This window comes from Rattus norvegicus, chromosome 13 (genome assembly GCF_021556685.1).
Source record: "Rattus norvegicus strain SHRSP/BbbUtx chromosome 13, alternate assembly SHRSP_T2T, whole genome shotgun sequence".
NCBI lineage: Eukaryota > Metazoa > Chordata > Mammalia > Rodentia > Muridae > Rattus > Rattus norvegicus.
The window spans coordinates 51033682-51048412 of NC_141546.1; the positions used below are offsets into that span (position 1 = coordinate 51033682).

Sequence of the window (14731 nt, forward strand, 5' to 3'; positions counted from 1 at the left end):
TCGAGAAGGCTCAGGGTATATCTCGTGGGTCCACCCTGTGAGATGCACACCCGACTTCTGCTTGCATCCCACTAGCCAGATATTATCACAATGGTCACGTGACAATAAAGGTGACTAGGAAGTACAGTTACTGTAACGATTACTTATCTACTTTAAAGAAGAGGATTTTATTCAAAATGAAAGGACAACGTTCCTGGAGATACTGACGGTGCTTGACCTACTGGGCCAGCTGAGAGCCTTGCTAGCAGGGAAGACAAAATCGTAGTTTTATGAAACATTGGATTTCTTCAGAGGACATTTAAATCTATGCCAGTCTCAGGGAAACCAGTGTCCTGACTGAACTATTGTGGCCCGTGTGTGGTTTGCTAGTGAGACGGAGATAAGCAAATTAGTAATATTAATTTAATACTGTAATTAGTTCCAGGGCTGGAGAAATGGCTCAGAGGTTAAGAACACTGGCTGCTCTTCGAAAGGACACTGATTTGGTTCTCACACACAGGATGGCTCACAACGGTTGTGTAACTACTGACCCAGAAGATACAACGCCCTCTTCTGGCCTCTAAGAGCACTGCACATGGGTAGTGCACAATCACATATGCAGACAAGAGAGTTCCCACGTATGCAGGTAAAGGAGTTATTTCAACTTAGATTTTTTTCCCCTCAGTTATTCTCATGACTCTTCAGGTGCTTCACTAGCTCCGTCCGTAGTTATAGTTGTAGATAGTCTAGATTCAGAGCATTTCTGTCATGGAGGAAAGTTCAGCTAACGTACTGTTGGCACTCCCGAAAGCCAAGAAGTCAAAGTGAACTGACAGCACCTGTGTCATTCTGAAAATTACTATTATTACCCAAAATATATTAAAATATTGGGTGCAAGAGATGTCTCAGTCGTTAAGATCTCTCGCTCTTTTTCCTGAGGCAAGTTCCCAACGCCCATGTCAGGTGGTTCACAACTGCCTTCAACTCCAGCTCCGGGAAGATCTGATACCTTGGGCCTCCTCAAGCCCCAGTTATCATGTGTGCATATCCACACTCAGAGTCACATGCACTCATAATTAAATCCAAGAAATATAAGCCTTTAAAACAATTATGGGGTTGGGGATATCACTTAGGAATGCATCATTAGCTTTAGTTGAACTGCCCTGACCCATGCCGGGCAGTGTAGCATATATCTATAATCTAATCCCAGCTCGGGAATCTAAGACAGGAGGGTTGTAAATTCAAGAGCAGCTTGGATGCACAGTGAGATCTTGTCTCAAAAAAAAAAAAAAAAAAAAAAGGACCAATATCTGAGGATGGGGTGGACACCTGTCATCTAAGTGCTTCAGAGGTAGAGTCCGGAGGATCTCCCACACCTTTAGTCCCAGCACTAAGGAGGCAGAAGTGGCTCTCTCTGCAAATTCAAGGTCAGCCTGGTCTACAGGGTGAGTTCCAGGACAGCCAGGGCTACATAGAGAAAACCTGTCAGAAAAATGTAAAACAATTGGCTCTTGCTGCTATGTCTTCTCAGAGTTGTTTAGGTTTTCAGTGTTTTCCGCTTTCCAACCATCTGTCCATTCTTTGAGTTCTCCAGAGAGCTGGAGTCTTCCTCCTGCAAAACCAAATCCTGGCTGGGGCCCCAACTAATGTAAGATTAGTAGCTACCATTATTACTAAGTCTCAGTTTCTTTATCCGTTAAAAAAAAAAAAAAGGGAGAGAACATACTCTCTTATATTGTTCATTAAGATGAAATAAACCGACAGTGGATGTTTGGTTTCAGATATGACCAACCCCCCCCCCAACCCTCCCTATCCCCACCCTCCCTAACCCTTACTCCCCCTCCCTACCTTCCTCCTCCTTACTTCCCCACCCTCCCCACCCTCCATCCTTCCTACCCCTCCCCACCCTCTACCCTCCCTACCCACCCCCACCCCCCTAACCCCTACCCCCACCCTCCTTACCTCCCCCAACCTCCCTACCTCCCCACCTTCCCTACCCTCTCCACCCCACCCTCTACCCTCCCTATCCCACCATTCCACCCCCAAGGTAGGGAGTGCATATTTTACATATCAAAGCAGACCTGGCCTCCAGGTTCTCCCAGCATCCCTCAGTCCCTACCCAGCATACCCTATGCTCAGCCCTGAACTTCCCCTAGTCTCTTCCTTGTATAGTTCAGACATCTTGGTTCCCACTGTTTCTCTTCTCTCCATATGAGCACACCCTTTCTCTCTTTCCCTCTCCCCCTCACTCTTCCCAGGCTGACCTCCCTGAGGCCAGTGAACTCACCCGAGAGCACCTTCCCAATAAACCTGCATTTAATGCACTGTATCATCTATAACATGTCTAGTGCCTAGCATGTGGCCGTTTTGCTCTTACGATCAGAGTTATTTTCAAAATTACTAATTGAATGAATATATTTCTTTGGGTGTTGTTTTCCAACAAAAGTCAGAAAATCTGCTAGACAAATTCTAAAAGAGCTATAACCCTTTGAATATATTCCTTTGGGTACTTCTCATTTTCTCTTGTATTTTCACCTTTTGTTGTTTCTGGGTGAATTAATTTTCAGTGCCGGGAATCAAGCCCAGAAGCTCCTGCATGCCAGACAAGCATTCTATCAACCGATTATAACCCATCCCCAGTTTTTTGTTTGTTTGTTTGTTTTTAGTTTTCTTAGGCTAGGAATGTCTTGGAACTCAGTGGAGACAGGTTGGCTGATAACACTGGAGCTGAACTTGAGAGATTCTCTTACTTCCACCTCAGAATGGCGGCTTGCTGGTTTACAGAGACCCACCTGCCTCTGCCTGTCAAACGCTAGGATTAAAGGCTTGCCTCACCACACGCGGTGCTTTCTATTCCTGGTTAAGGACCTGAAAACTAATCAATGCTATTTAAATGTCTGATTTTATTTATCAACATGAATCACTGTTTTATTTTTTTTTACTCCTCGCCCACAGAGTTATCTACTGTTGTACTTGCATTCACAAACAATTCTGTATCTCTCAAACAAAACAAAAATCAAAACACAAATAAAAAAAAAAAAACAACAAAAAACAACCCAACCCAAAACAACCAAAGCACACAAAAACATGGAAGTCTGCCCAGAAGTGTGGCTGATAGTCAAGGTGACACTCCATTGAGGTAAACTGATCCTTCTCTTTCCCAGAAGGCATCGATTGCACATGGCCTCTAGGTTAGAGGTGGAGCTTTGCGCCCACTTCTCCTTCTCAGTGGTGGGATTCTGTCTGTCTGTCCCTGTGTAGGTCTTTGTATCCTGTCACAGTCTGGGGGAGTTCACTGGAGCATCAGTCCTGTTGTCTGGAGGTTGCTCTTTCCTTGGAGCCATCCACAACCTTTCCTCTTCTGTATAGATTTATTTCTCGGGGCTGGGGATTTAGCTCAGTGGTAGAGCGCTTACCTAGGAAGCGCAAGGCCCTGGGTTCGGTCCCCAGCTCCGATAAAAAGAACCAAAAAAAAAAAAAAAAACCTAGATTTATTTCTCCTCTCATAAGGCTTGGTGGGGAGGAAGGTATGGAGGTACTGGGAGGAGTTGGAAAAGGATATGATCAAAATATGTTATATAAAAAGAACCCTAAAAACCAAAATAATTCAACAACAGCTACATACTGAAACAAAACAAAACAAAACAAAACCCAACAACAACAACTAAACACGACCACCATTAAAAAAAAATGACCCAGTGCTGCCAAGTCTGATAACCTGAGTTCAAATCTGAGTGGACTGAGAGAACTACCCTCTGTATGTAAATTGTTCTCTGGCTTGTCTCTCTTTCTCTCTCTCTCTCTCTCTCTCTCTCTCTCTCTCTCTCTCTCACACACACACACACACACACACACACACACAGGCACACACACACACAGGCACATGCACACACATGCATACACACATGTATACACACGCACACACATGCACGCACAAGTGTAATAATAATAATCATAATAATAATAATCATAATCATAATGACCATCTCAGCTGAGTGTGGCAACCCACCCTTGTAATCTCTGCTGGAAGATTGCTAAAGCTACAGATGATCCTGGGTGTCAGGGTGACGGCTGCAGAGCAAACAGAAAGTGTCAAAGTGTCTAGTGATAATAGTCCATACAACACCTTCCCATTGGGCACCGTCCTCCACCTCCCACAGTGAGTGGTGATTTGGCCGGTTCTTTGAGGTTGTTGGAACACGGGGTGGCCTGGAATTTTCATGGTTCCTGGAGAGTCCAGCATTCACAAAGATGCTCGGCAACCATGTTCTGCGTCACAAGGTAATTGTGGGTAGTGCATGAATTCAGTCTTACTTGAAGCTGTAAACCTTATCTTAGTAAATAAAATAAAGCTGGCTAATGATCACCAGCCATATTTTCTTTTCTTCTAAGGAATGGGCTTGAAAAGGGCAGGCTTTCTTTCGACAGCACTCAGACAGCTTTTAAGAAGAAAATGGCCTTCTGTCAACCAAGCCCGGTCATTCTCCTTCTACAAACACACTTCCCCAGTCCGGTGCTTTCACATTTCAATTGGTTTCACATCTATCGAATATACCCCAAATATCTTTATTTCTCCCAAGATGGTTTTAAAGTGGTTCACAACCTGTGGGTCATGACCCCTTCAGGGTCACGTATCAGATATTTACATTATGATCCATTAAGGGCAGCAAAATCACAGTTATGAAATAACGATGAAATAGTTTTATGGCTTGGGGGGCACCACGGTGTGACAAACTGTGTTAGAAGGTCCCGGCATTCGGAAGGTTAAGAACCACTGGTTTAAAAGTATTTTCTTTTCCCTAAGAACCAGGGATTAGCTTCATGAAAACAAGCCAGTGCAGGCTGGTTCCACCGGAACCCAGATGTTCAAAGTCTGTCTGCCGTGCACGATTCCAACAATTTAAAATTTGCCAGTCATATACGGATGCAGTTATTGATCTGGGCAACACAGTGAACCAGTTTGCACGTAGAACCAGGGAAAGACTGACAATGTTGGCTCTGGGTGACTCAGTTTACCTAGTACTAGAATCTTGGCTGAGAAGCCATCTTGGAGGTAAGTCTGGGTCAGCAGGAACAGACTGAGAGACCCAGGTTTATGATTCTGTTCCAGTCAGTGAAATATTAGGAGCTGAACTTTAAAGTCTTCCGAGCTCTGCATTTGGTAGGAAGGCCATAGATCTGGGTAGGTGTAAAGTGTTTGGAGATCTGTGTCTCTGCAGTCACACGTTCCCTGGAGGAGACAGCAGAGCCATTGTCTTTTAGGTGTTTACAGCTCAGTGGAGGAGGCAAGACCTGTGCATATGAAAATTTAACTGGCAGTAAAATCCAGTATCCAAACAGGGCTAAGTGATGGAGTTGTGGCCGAGGGCTCAAAGGGCAAGGTGGTGGCGGTGTGTTCGTGTGGGAAGTCAACCGTGAGTGTTGCAGGGTTCAGTAGCAGCTTGGGTGGAGGTGAGGTTTTGAAGGATGGATGGGTGGAGAGGAAGGAAGAATGGGAGTGAGAAGGAGCCTATGGGCAGAACAGAAGGTACGGAGGAAAGTGATTAGATAAGGCAGGCTGGGGTGGAGAAGACTGGAAGGAGGAACTGAGTGCAGATGCTGAAATAACAGAAGGCCTCCCGCCCGCCCGTGCGTTCTCTCACCTCACTCAAAGCTCTTTGAATCTGAACACCGCTTCTCGCTTCTCGCTTCTCGCTGGAGCTATGCTGGAATTTCGCACTTAGGTTTCTTCTGCCATTGGCTCACCTAAGAACCCGGGCAGGGAAAGCACAGAGTGGTGTAAGGACTGTGAGACAGTTCTGCAAGTCATTACCGGTTTGTTCCAAGCCATAGAATGTACAAGAGTGGACTCCAGTCCGTGAGCTCTGGGTGATGGATGCTGGGTCATGTGACCTCAGTGGATCGCTAGGGTAGGGAATTTGGTAACCGAGGGGAGAGTGCCTTCTGCCCAGCTTTGCTATGAAACTTAAGTTCTTAGGAGATTGTCTGTTAAAGAAATGATAAAGTAGGGGCTGGAGAGATGGCTCAGTGGTTAAGAGCATTGACTGCTCTTCCAGAGGTCCTGAGTTCAAATCCCAGCAACCACATGGTGGCTCACAACCATCTGTAATGGGATCTGATGCCCTCTTCTGGTGTGTCTGAAGACAGCTACAATGTACTCAAAAAAATAAATTAATTTAAAAAAAATAAAAAAGAAATGATAAAGTAGCCTGGAGAGGTGGCTCAGTGGTTAAGAGCACTGGCTGCTCTTTCAGAGGACCCAGGTTCAATTCCCAGCACCCACATGGCAGTTCACAGTTGTCTGTAACTCCAAGATCCAAGACCCTCACACAGATATATACACAGGCAAAACACCAGTGCATATAAAGTAAAAACAAATAGATAAATTGTTTTTTTTTTTAAAGAAAAGAAACGATAAAGTTGGGTTGGAGATGGCTCAGTGATCAAGAGCACTGACTGCTCTCCCAGAGGTCCTGAGTCCAAATCCCAGCAATCACATGGTGGCTCACAACCATCTGTAATGAGATCTGATGCCCCTCTTCTGGTGTGTCTAAGGACAGCTACAGTGTACTCGTATATAATAAATAAATCTTTTTTTAAAAAAAAGAAATGATAAAGTATAGAAAGACAAGAACTTTGAGATCTCATCTATATGTGGAATAATACATTTTTTAAAAAAAGGCAAAAGCAAACCAATACAAAAACATGATCTCAGGGAAGTTCAGAGTAGAGCAATGGATGCCGGAAGCTGGGAAGTGCAGGGGGAAGGGGGCACTCTTAACCACTGAGCCTCTAGCCTTGCGAGCCACCACCTGCAACTGAAGAGCTACCTCAGTGTTTAAGGGCAGTGGCTGCTGTTCCAGGGGAACCAGACTTGACTCCCAGCTCCCACATGGTGGCTCGTAACTGTTTCTAACTCCGGTTCCCGGAAATCTGAAGTCTTCTTCTAACCCAAGGCACCAGGCATGCAACTGGTGCACAGACATAAATAATCTTGGTTTGTTTGTTTTTGTTTTATGAGACAGAGTTTCTCTACACAGCCTTGGTTGTTCTGGGGCTTGCTCTGTAGACTAGGCTGGCCTCAGATTCACAGAGATCCTCCTTCTTCTGCCTCCCAAGTACTGAGATTGCCTGACTCACAGAAAATCATCTTAAAAAAAGAAAACACAACGGACTAATGCGTACCTATCCATTAATTGGAAATGCCAAAACCGTTGAGTAAGGGGGAAGAAAAAAAATCCCTTGCTCACTCTCCGTAGGGTTAAAAATGAAAAGTGTTTAAATTTACGAATAATTTTGATTTGATTTGAGATGATTGTGGTGGCACACACCGTCAATCCCAGCACTCAGGAGGCAGAGGCAAGTGGGACTGCTGTGAGTTTCTAGGACGGTCTGCTCTGCATGGTGTCCTTCCTCCAGCCAGGGCTACAAGGTTAGACTCTTGTCTCAAAAAAACCCAAAACAAAACAAAACAATAGTTATTTGAGAAAAATGCAAAATCACAAGCAAAACAACCAAACGGTTAGCAGATGGATCCCCATCAGAGTTAGAGCAGGTTTATGGACAGGCAACGTAACTGAGCTTAAAAGAGCCACTCATTATAGCTGCTGAGTATATGGGGGCTGAGTATCATTTAGCCTGTGAGCGACAGGGTTGTACTCTTCAATGCAACAGTTTCATCCAGCCCAAGTGGCACCATATTGGTGAAGGCTGTTGAGTCACGTGTCTGAAACACAATCCAACTCAATAGCTTCCTACAATTTCTATTTAATGGTGGGAAGAAGTCCTTTATAGGCAGATTTACACATCGAAAATCTAGTCAAGAATCGAGGAACTTGAAAGATTAGATGTTCATTTGAGACAGGTATTTATTTATTTTTTTTCTTTTTTCTTTTTTCGGAGCTGGGGACCAAACCCAGGGCCTTGCGCTTGCTAGGCAAGCGCTCTACCACTGAACTAAATCTCCAGCCCCTTGAGACAGGTGTTCAAAGTGAGTTGTTTGCGTCTGAATTCTCTGGATAACCACCGTCATGCTTGCTTTGGACTTTTATTCCGGGAACCACTGGGAAATGCTCTTCAGGCTTTAGGTAGTGTACACCACCTTGTTGACGATTCAGATGTTTGCTCTTTTGGCAATAAAACTTTATTGGAAGCCTACTTCAGGACAGGCACTGTGTGGATCCTGGTTGTAGAATGGAGAGTCAGACTGGTCGCTCACATTCACAGACCCGCTGTTCAAGTGGGGAAGAGTACGGCTAAGGAACAAAGGTGGTTTTAGAGACATAGGTGCAGGCACATCATTGCAGAAGGCAGCAAGAGACCTCTTTAGAAGTAGTCCCGGAAGGCAGGAGCTTCCCTGAGAAGCTGCTGCTTTTTAACTATCTGGAGAAAGTAGGTTTTTGTCAGAGAGCACCAAAGGTTCTCTCACCAGAGATCAAGGTCAAGCTCCTGGTGTAATCTCTGTTTTACAGAAATTTTCCATTAGTGTGTGTGTGTATGTGTGTGTGTGTGTGTGTGTGTGTGTGTGTGTGTATTTGTGTGTATCTGTGTGTTTGTGGATATGCATGTGTGCGTCTGTGTGTTTGTGTGTATGCATGTGTGTGTCTGTGTGTTTGTGTGTATGCATGTGTGTGTCTGTGTGTTTGTGTGTATGCATGTGTGTGTGTCTGTGTTTATGTGTATGCTTATGTATGTGTCTGTGTGTGTGTGCATGTGTGTATTTGTGTGTGCATGTGTGTTTGTGTGTGTGTCTGTGTGTGCATATGTATGTGTGTGTGTGTGTGTCTGTGTCTGTGTATGTACATGTGTGTGTGGACTGGGGAGTCAGGGTTACCTAAGGAGGAGATTTGATGGATAATTTCAGCCACAGTCGTAGAGGATGAGAGCTTCTCCTTCCACTGCATTTCCCTGCCTAGATGTCATTCTCTCTAAGGAGATCTTGGGAGGGGAAGCTTTTAAGCGGCCTGTCAACCTTAAAGAGCCCATTTTGATTTTCCTTGAGTGAGCTAATGTTAGCAGAGCTCCTGGCTGTGCTGCCTGGGTATTTCCACAAGTGTGGCTGCAGGGATAAATGAGGTAGTCATTTATTGATTTTTGCAGTTGCAACATTTTTTTCTCCCTTTTTAAGTACCAGCAAACTCCAGTTCTGGCCATTTCCCACTGGCAGGCCCCTGGAGAAGAAAGCTTTGTGAAAACTTTACCTTCCAGCAGCAGTCCTGGGTGCCAGCAAGATCGCTTTAACCATTGAGCAATGCAAAACAAAGGCCAACCAACAAAGAAAAACATCCCAGCTCCTGGGGAGGTCAAGGCAGGAGAATGGTGAGTTCCAGGATAACCTGGAGTTCATAGTAACACCATGTATTGATTTATTTTTCTAATTTTAATTTTCTATTGAGACAGACTCTTGCTGTATAGCTTGAACGGACTTCAGATTCACTCTATAGCCCGGCCTTGAACATGCGGTGAGTCTCCTGTCTCCAGTGTGCTGCCATTGCAGGTGCATGCTGCTAAGGTCAGCTAAGATTCTCTATTTTTTATATTAGGAAAAAGACTGATGGGGACTGGGGCTGTAGCTCAGTGGTAGAGCACTTGCCTAGTGTAAGTATATTCTCTAGTACCACAAACACTCCAAGCTCCAGGCAACCATTCTCTCTTTTGATAGCGCCCCCATTTCTGTCCCAAGGCCTCACCTTGGGGATGACTGGATTCGTAGGTCTACTCCACACCGATCATTCTTTATGGTCCTTGAATTGGAAATTGTTTATTTAAAATTGAATTTATTTATTATGTATGAGGGTGTAGTCTGAATGTATGGATGTGTAGCGTGTGTCTACCTGGTGTCTGAGGAAGTCAGAGGAAGGCGTCTGGTCCCCTTGAACTGGAGTTATCATATGGGTATTGGGGCATGAATAGCTGTAGGTCACTAGGTTGGTGCTTGGAAGTGAACCCCGGTCCTCTGCAAGAACAACGAGTGCACTTAACTGATGAGCCATCCCTTTATTTTAGGTTGGAGAAGGTTAAGCATTCATGTGGAGGCTGTGTCTGGTTTCACTTGGAGCAGCAGCATCTTTAGTACCTAACACTTCCCCCATCCCCACTCAGGAGTGCTTATTCACAACCATAATCCCAGCATCTGGGAGGCTGAGGCTTGGGCAGAGTTCAAGGCCCTCTTGGACTACATAGTGAGATCTTGTCTCAAAAAATGAAGGGCAGGGGGTGTAGTTCACTGGTAGACTATCTGCAAGTGGTAGACCTTGGATTTGATCTTCATCCCTGAAGAGAAGAAAAAAAAAAAAAGAGGAAAAGGCCCTCAATAAAGTGAATGCCACCTGGATAAGCCAGAGAGAGAAGACTCTAACCGATGTCCTTTCAATAAACCCTCCAATGAATCTCTTCTCTGGGAAATTAGCAACTTTTCTGAGAGTCTGGCAGATGCATCAAGATGGCAGCCATGGATCTTTATCTGCTGTTACTACAAAATGACAAATCAGACCTGCTAAAAACATGTTCTTCATATTGAAACCGTGAGTGACATCAGGAGGTCAGCAGTGGATGAACATGTACTGCCCCTTAGGTGTCGAATTTCATTCGAATTCTCGATTTTAGTGTTGTTTTATTTTAGTTTTAAAAGATTTATTTAGGGCTGGAGAGATGGCTCAGTGGTTAAGAGCATCGACTGCTCTTCCAAAGGTCCTGAGTTCAAATCCCAGCAACCACATGGTGGCTCACAACCATCTGTAATGAGATCTGATGCCCTCTTCTGGTGTGTCTGAAGATAGCTATAATGTATATAATAAATAAATAAACCTTTGAAAAAAAAAAGATTTATTTAGGGGCTGGAGAGATGGCTCAGTGGTTAAGAGCACCAACTGCTCTTCCAGAGGACCTGAGTTCAAATCTCAGCAACCACATGGTGGTTCACAACCATTTGTAATGAGATCTGATGCCCTCCTCTGGTGTGTCTGAAGACAGCTACAGTGTACTTATACATAATAATAAATAAATCTTTTTTGTAAAAAAAAAAAGATTTATTTAGGCGCTGGAGAGATGGCTCAGTGGTTAAGAGCACTGGCTGCTCTTCCAGAGGTCCTGAGTTCAATTCTCAGCCACCACATGGTGGCTCAGAACCATCTGTAATGGGATCTGGTGTCCTCTTCTGGTATGTCTGAAGACAATGGGAGTATATGCACATACATAAAATAAATAAAATTCTTAAAAAGATTATTTCATTTATTTTATATATTCGAGTACATTACCTATGTGCACCACAAGCATACAATGCCTATGGAGGTGGGAAGAGAGCTGTCCTAGAACTGGAGTCATGAATGGTTGCCGGCTACCATGTGGGTGCTGGGAACCTAATCCAGGTCCTCTGCAAGAGTAGCAAGTGTTCTTTTTTTTTTTTTTTTTTTTCTTTTTCTTTTTTTTCGGAGCTGGGGACCGAACCCAGGGCCTTGTGCTTGCTAGGCAAGCGCTCTACCACTGAGCTAAATCCCCAACCCTGCAAGTGTTCTTAACTGCCATGAAACATCCCTCCAGCCCCTTAGCATGACTTTAAAATATCACAAGTAACCTTTATTAGAGTGATTTATGGGTGTGACAGCACATGTTTCTCATCCCAGTACTTGGGAAGTGGAAGCAGGTATATCTTTGTGAGTTCAAGGGCAGCCTGGTCTACAGAACAGGTTCCAGGACAACCAGGACTACACAGAGAAGCTGTTTCAATAAACAAACAAACAAACAAATAAAATGAAAGGTAAAGAAAAAAGAAAATGACCAATAAGCCATATTAAATGACACAGAGAAAAAGCACCAGAACGTATGCTCATATTTTTGAAAATCTACTTCAATAGGGTTTTTAAGGCTTCAGCCTTCCTTAATAGGATAGGGGTTGTAGAAGTTCACTTGAATTAGCAGCAGTGGCTCTGCATGGCTCTGTCAAGTGGCTCAAGTCCAGAACACCTCCAGAAGTTCTTTGCTGAGTTCCTCCCTACAAAGTCAGTGAAGAAAGCAAAGGGAAACAAAGCCAGAGTGTCATCAGTGAAGACCAGCAAGGTGAAGCCCAATGAAGACCAGCAAGGCCAGCCAATACCAGAGTGCCAGCCACTTCCTGTTGGGTTATATGCTTTCCAAACATCACGTGTTCTCTCAAGCATTCACTCAGGCAAAACATCACATGCACTTTCACCAGACAGCAAATACCAGATATCTGTTCTCAGTAAAACATACTCTCCTAAGACAGTTTCCAGAAAGACATCACATGACACAACTGAGTATCCAATGAAACCAGAAATTCCCACTTCTTTTTTTTTTCTTTTTTCCTTTTCTTTTTTTTGGAGCTGGGGATCGAACCCAGGGCCTTGCGCTTGCTAGGCAAGCGCTCTACCACTGAGCTAAATCCCCAACCCCGAAATTCCCACTTCTTCAAAAGGTTTCTACATACTTCCTGCCTCTCTTTCTTTACTGTCACCCCCAAGTCAGCTATAAACTTTCTATTTCTCTGCTTGTCTCTGCCCCTTCCTTGATCAGATTCTTAGATCCCCATGCTTTTCAGCACGTAGAGCCCTTTCAAACTCTCAGCTCTTTTGTCTTTCAGGATCAGCCCCCTTTCATCTCTATCCAGGAGTCTTAACTGTCAAGACACTAAGGCTTAGCAATGCCCTCCTTGGCAGAGCCAGCCATTGTGCTGTGGTGGATTTTGCTCATGTCCTGTAAGAGTCACATATTCTCGCCATGTATGCACGTTCCATAGAACATAGCATTCGACTTCAAGCCGTCTACTCAGCTTTTGTACTTTTTGTCTTTTGAATTGTTTGTCACATGTTTCATTTTTCCATGAGAATGGGTTCCAGCCCTACTGTTGAATGGAACAAGCGAGTGCAAAGCCTAACTGCAAAGTCAGTTGGAAGCTGGCATCCTGGGGGGCCGGGGATTTAGCTCAGTGGTAGAGCCCTTACCTAGGAAGCGCAAGGCCCTGGGTTCGGTCCCCAGCTCCGAAAAAAAGAACAAAAAAAAAAAAAAAAAAAGAAGCTGGCATCCTAAGGCCCACTTGATGCATAGAAATAGCACTTGAAGCAAATGGGTCTGTTAAGATGTGCCGAGAAAATGCAAGGGAAGGGAAATAGCAAGTGGTCTTGGCACCACTACCGCACCGCTCTCATGGAAGGGCAAAAGCCAACACATACGACCAAGCTCATCATGGAGGTCGCAGTGATTAGGGAGCCCCCATGAGCGTACACAGACAATCCTCAAAAGTAGTTCTCTACGTTTTCTTTGTATTTCTCTCATTTCTACAGACGTCATATCATCTCCAGATCCACCCATCCCATGCGCCTTCTCGGCATGGACCATGGAAAACTAGGGAGAGTCACCCAGGGGAGCTCATCTGCCATCTCCCTCCCTGCTTCACCACTTCACCTACTCCCATGCCTCCCAAGATGTGCCCTTGTGAGTGACTCAGCCTCTCTGACCTGCACCATAGTCCCCAGCCCTGATGCCCTGTGCGTGACTCTGGGGAGCTGCCAATCAGTCATAGATGACCTCACACAATACTACTTGGAAGCCTAACAGAAGTCTCCAATATGACATGTTCAGATTTGAACATGGGATCCCCTTGCTTTCAGTTCTGTTCATGCGGGGTGTTCTCTACTTGAGTTGATGTCAGCTTCATCCTCTTAGTGGGGAGGAGGCAGAAGTCTTGGAGACATACTTGGCTAACTCGCATTACTGCCATTGGTCTTGATGGCAATACGTTCAAACACACACACCAGCTGACCAAATAAATAATCAACTGTGCTCCAAACCTCCAATGTCTTTAGCTTTTCCTTTGTAATAGACACCTGTCTGGTCTCCTTTCTTCATCCAATTCATCAAATCAGAAACAAACCAGAATTAAAGAAAACAGCAGCAAAGTGAGACCAAAGTTGATGCATAACCCAGACTGGCCTTTAACCAAAGCTTTGTTTTCACTTCCTGGATGTCAGGATTACAGATACAGGCTACCATGCCTTGTTCTTTCTTTTCTCTCTCTTTTCTTTTTCTCCAAGACTGGGTTTTCTGTGGCCCAGGACTTGATCTGTAGACCAGGCTGGCCTCGAACTCATAGAGACTGACCTGCCTCTGCCTCTGCCTCCTGAGGGCTGGAATTAAAAGCATGTATCACTATCCTCTGGCCTCTATGTAGATTCTTAAACACCTTCTACACCCTGAGGCTGCTTGTCTGTCTGTCTGTCTGTTTGTCTGTCGTCTATCTATCTCTTACAGATCTTATCTCCTTCCCCCTTCATCAAGGGCTTCACTTTCAGTTGATAGAAAAGCAACCAATCTCTTTAAAAGAAAAAAAAATCTACCTTTCCTGAACGCAGAATCTCATTGGTAAGAGTTGCTATAGAGCTATGTCCCTGTTTTCTGAGAACTTCACAATGGTCTTTGTCCATAAGGCCCTGCCCTCTCCCCCACCTCCCCCAACCAACTCTGACAGTAGGCCCAGCTTTCCTCCTCTTCCTCTGCTGCAGCCACTTCCCTATGTCCTGGTAGGACACGTACCAGCCTCCAGGCTTTATGCTGGCCCTGCCCCGGCTGGGTAATTGCATGGCTTCCTCCTATGCCTTTTCTAAGTAAATGACTTTACTACCGTGTTCAAACTTGTGACCTACTCTATTGTACTCTCTTACCCTGGACTAACTTGTCTTTTACCACTGCCACATTCCAACACACAGAAGCATTTCCATATACATTTGGTATTGCATTTGGG

General features: G+C 44.7%; 1 non-coding gene across 1 annotated transcript; it reads right to left on the bottom strand.

Annotated features, from left to right (window-relative positions):
- Nucleotides 1–2407: 2407 nt before the first annotated feature.
- Nucleotides 2408–2468, bottom strand: LOC120096372 (U7 small nuclear RNA). The gene has a single exon (XR_015636399.1). It is a non-coding gene; the product is annotated as a U7 small nuclear RNA (small nuclear RNA).
- Nucleotides 2469–14731: the final 12263 nt, after the last annotated feature.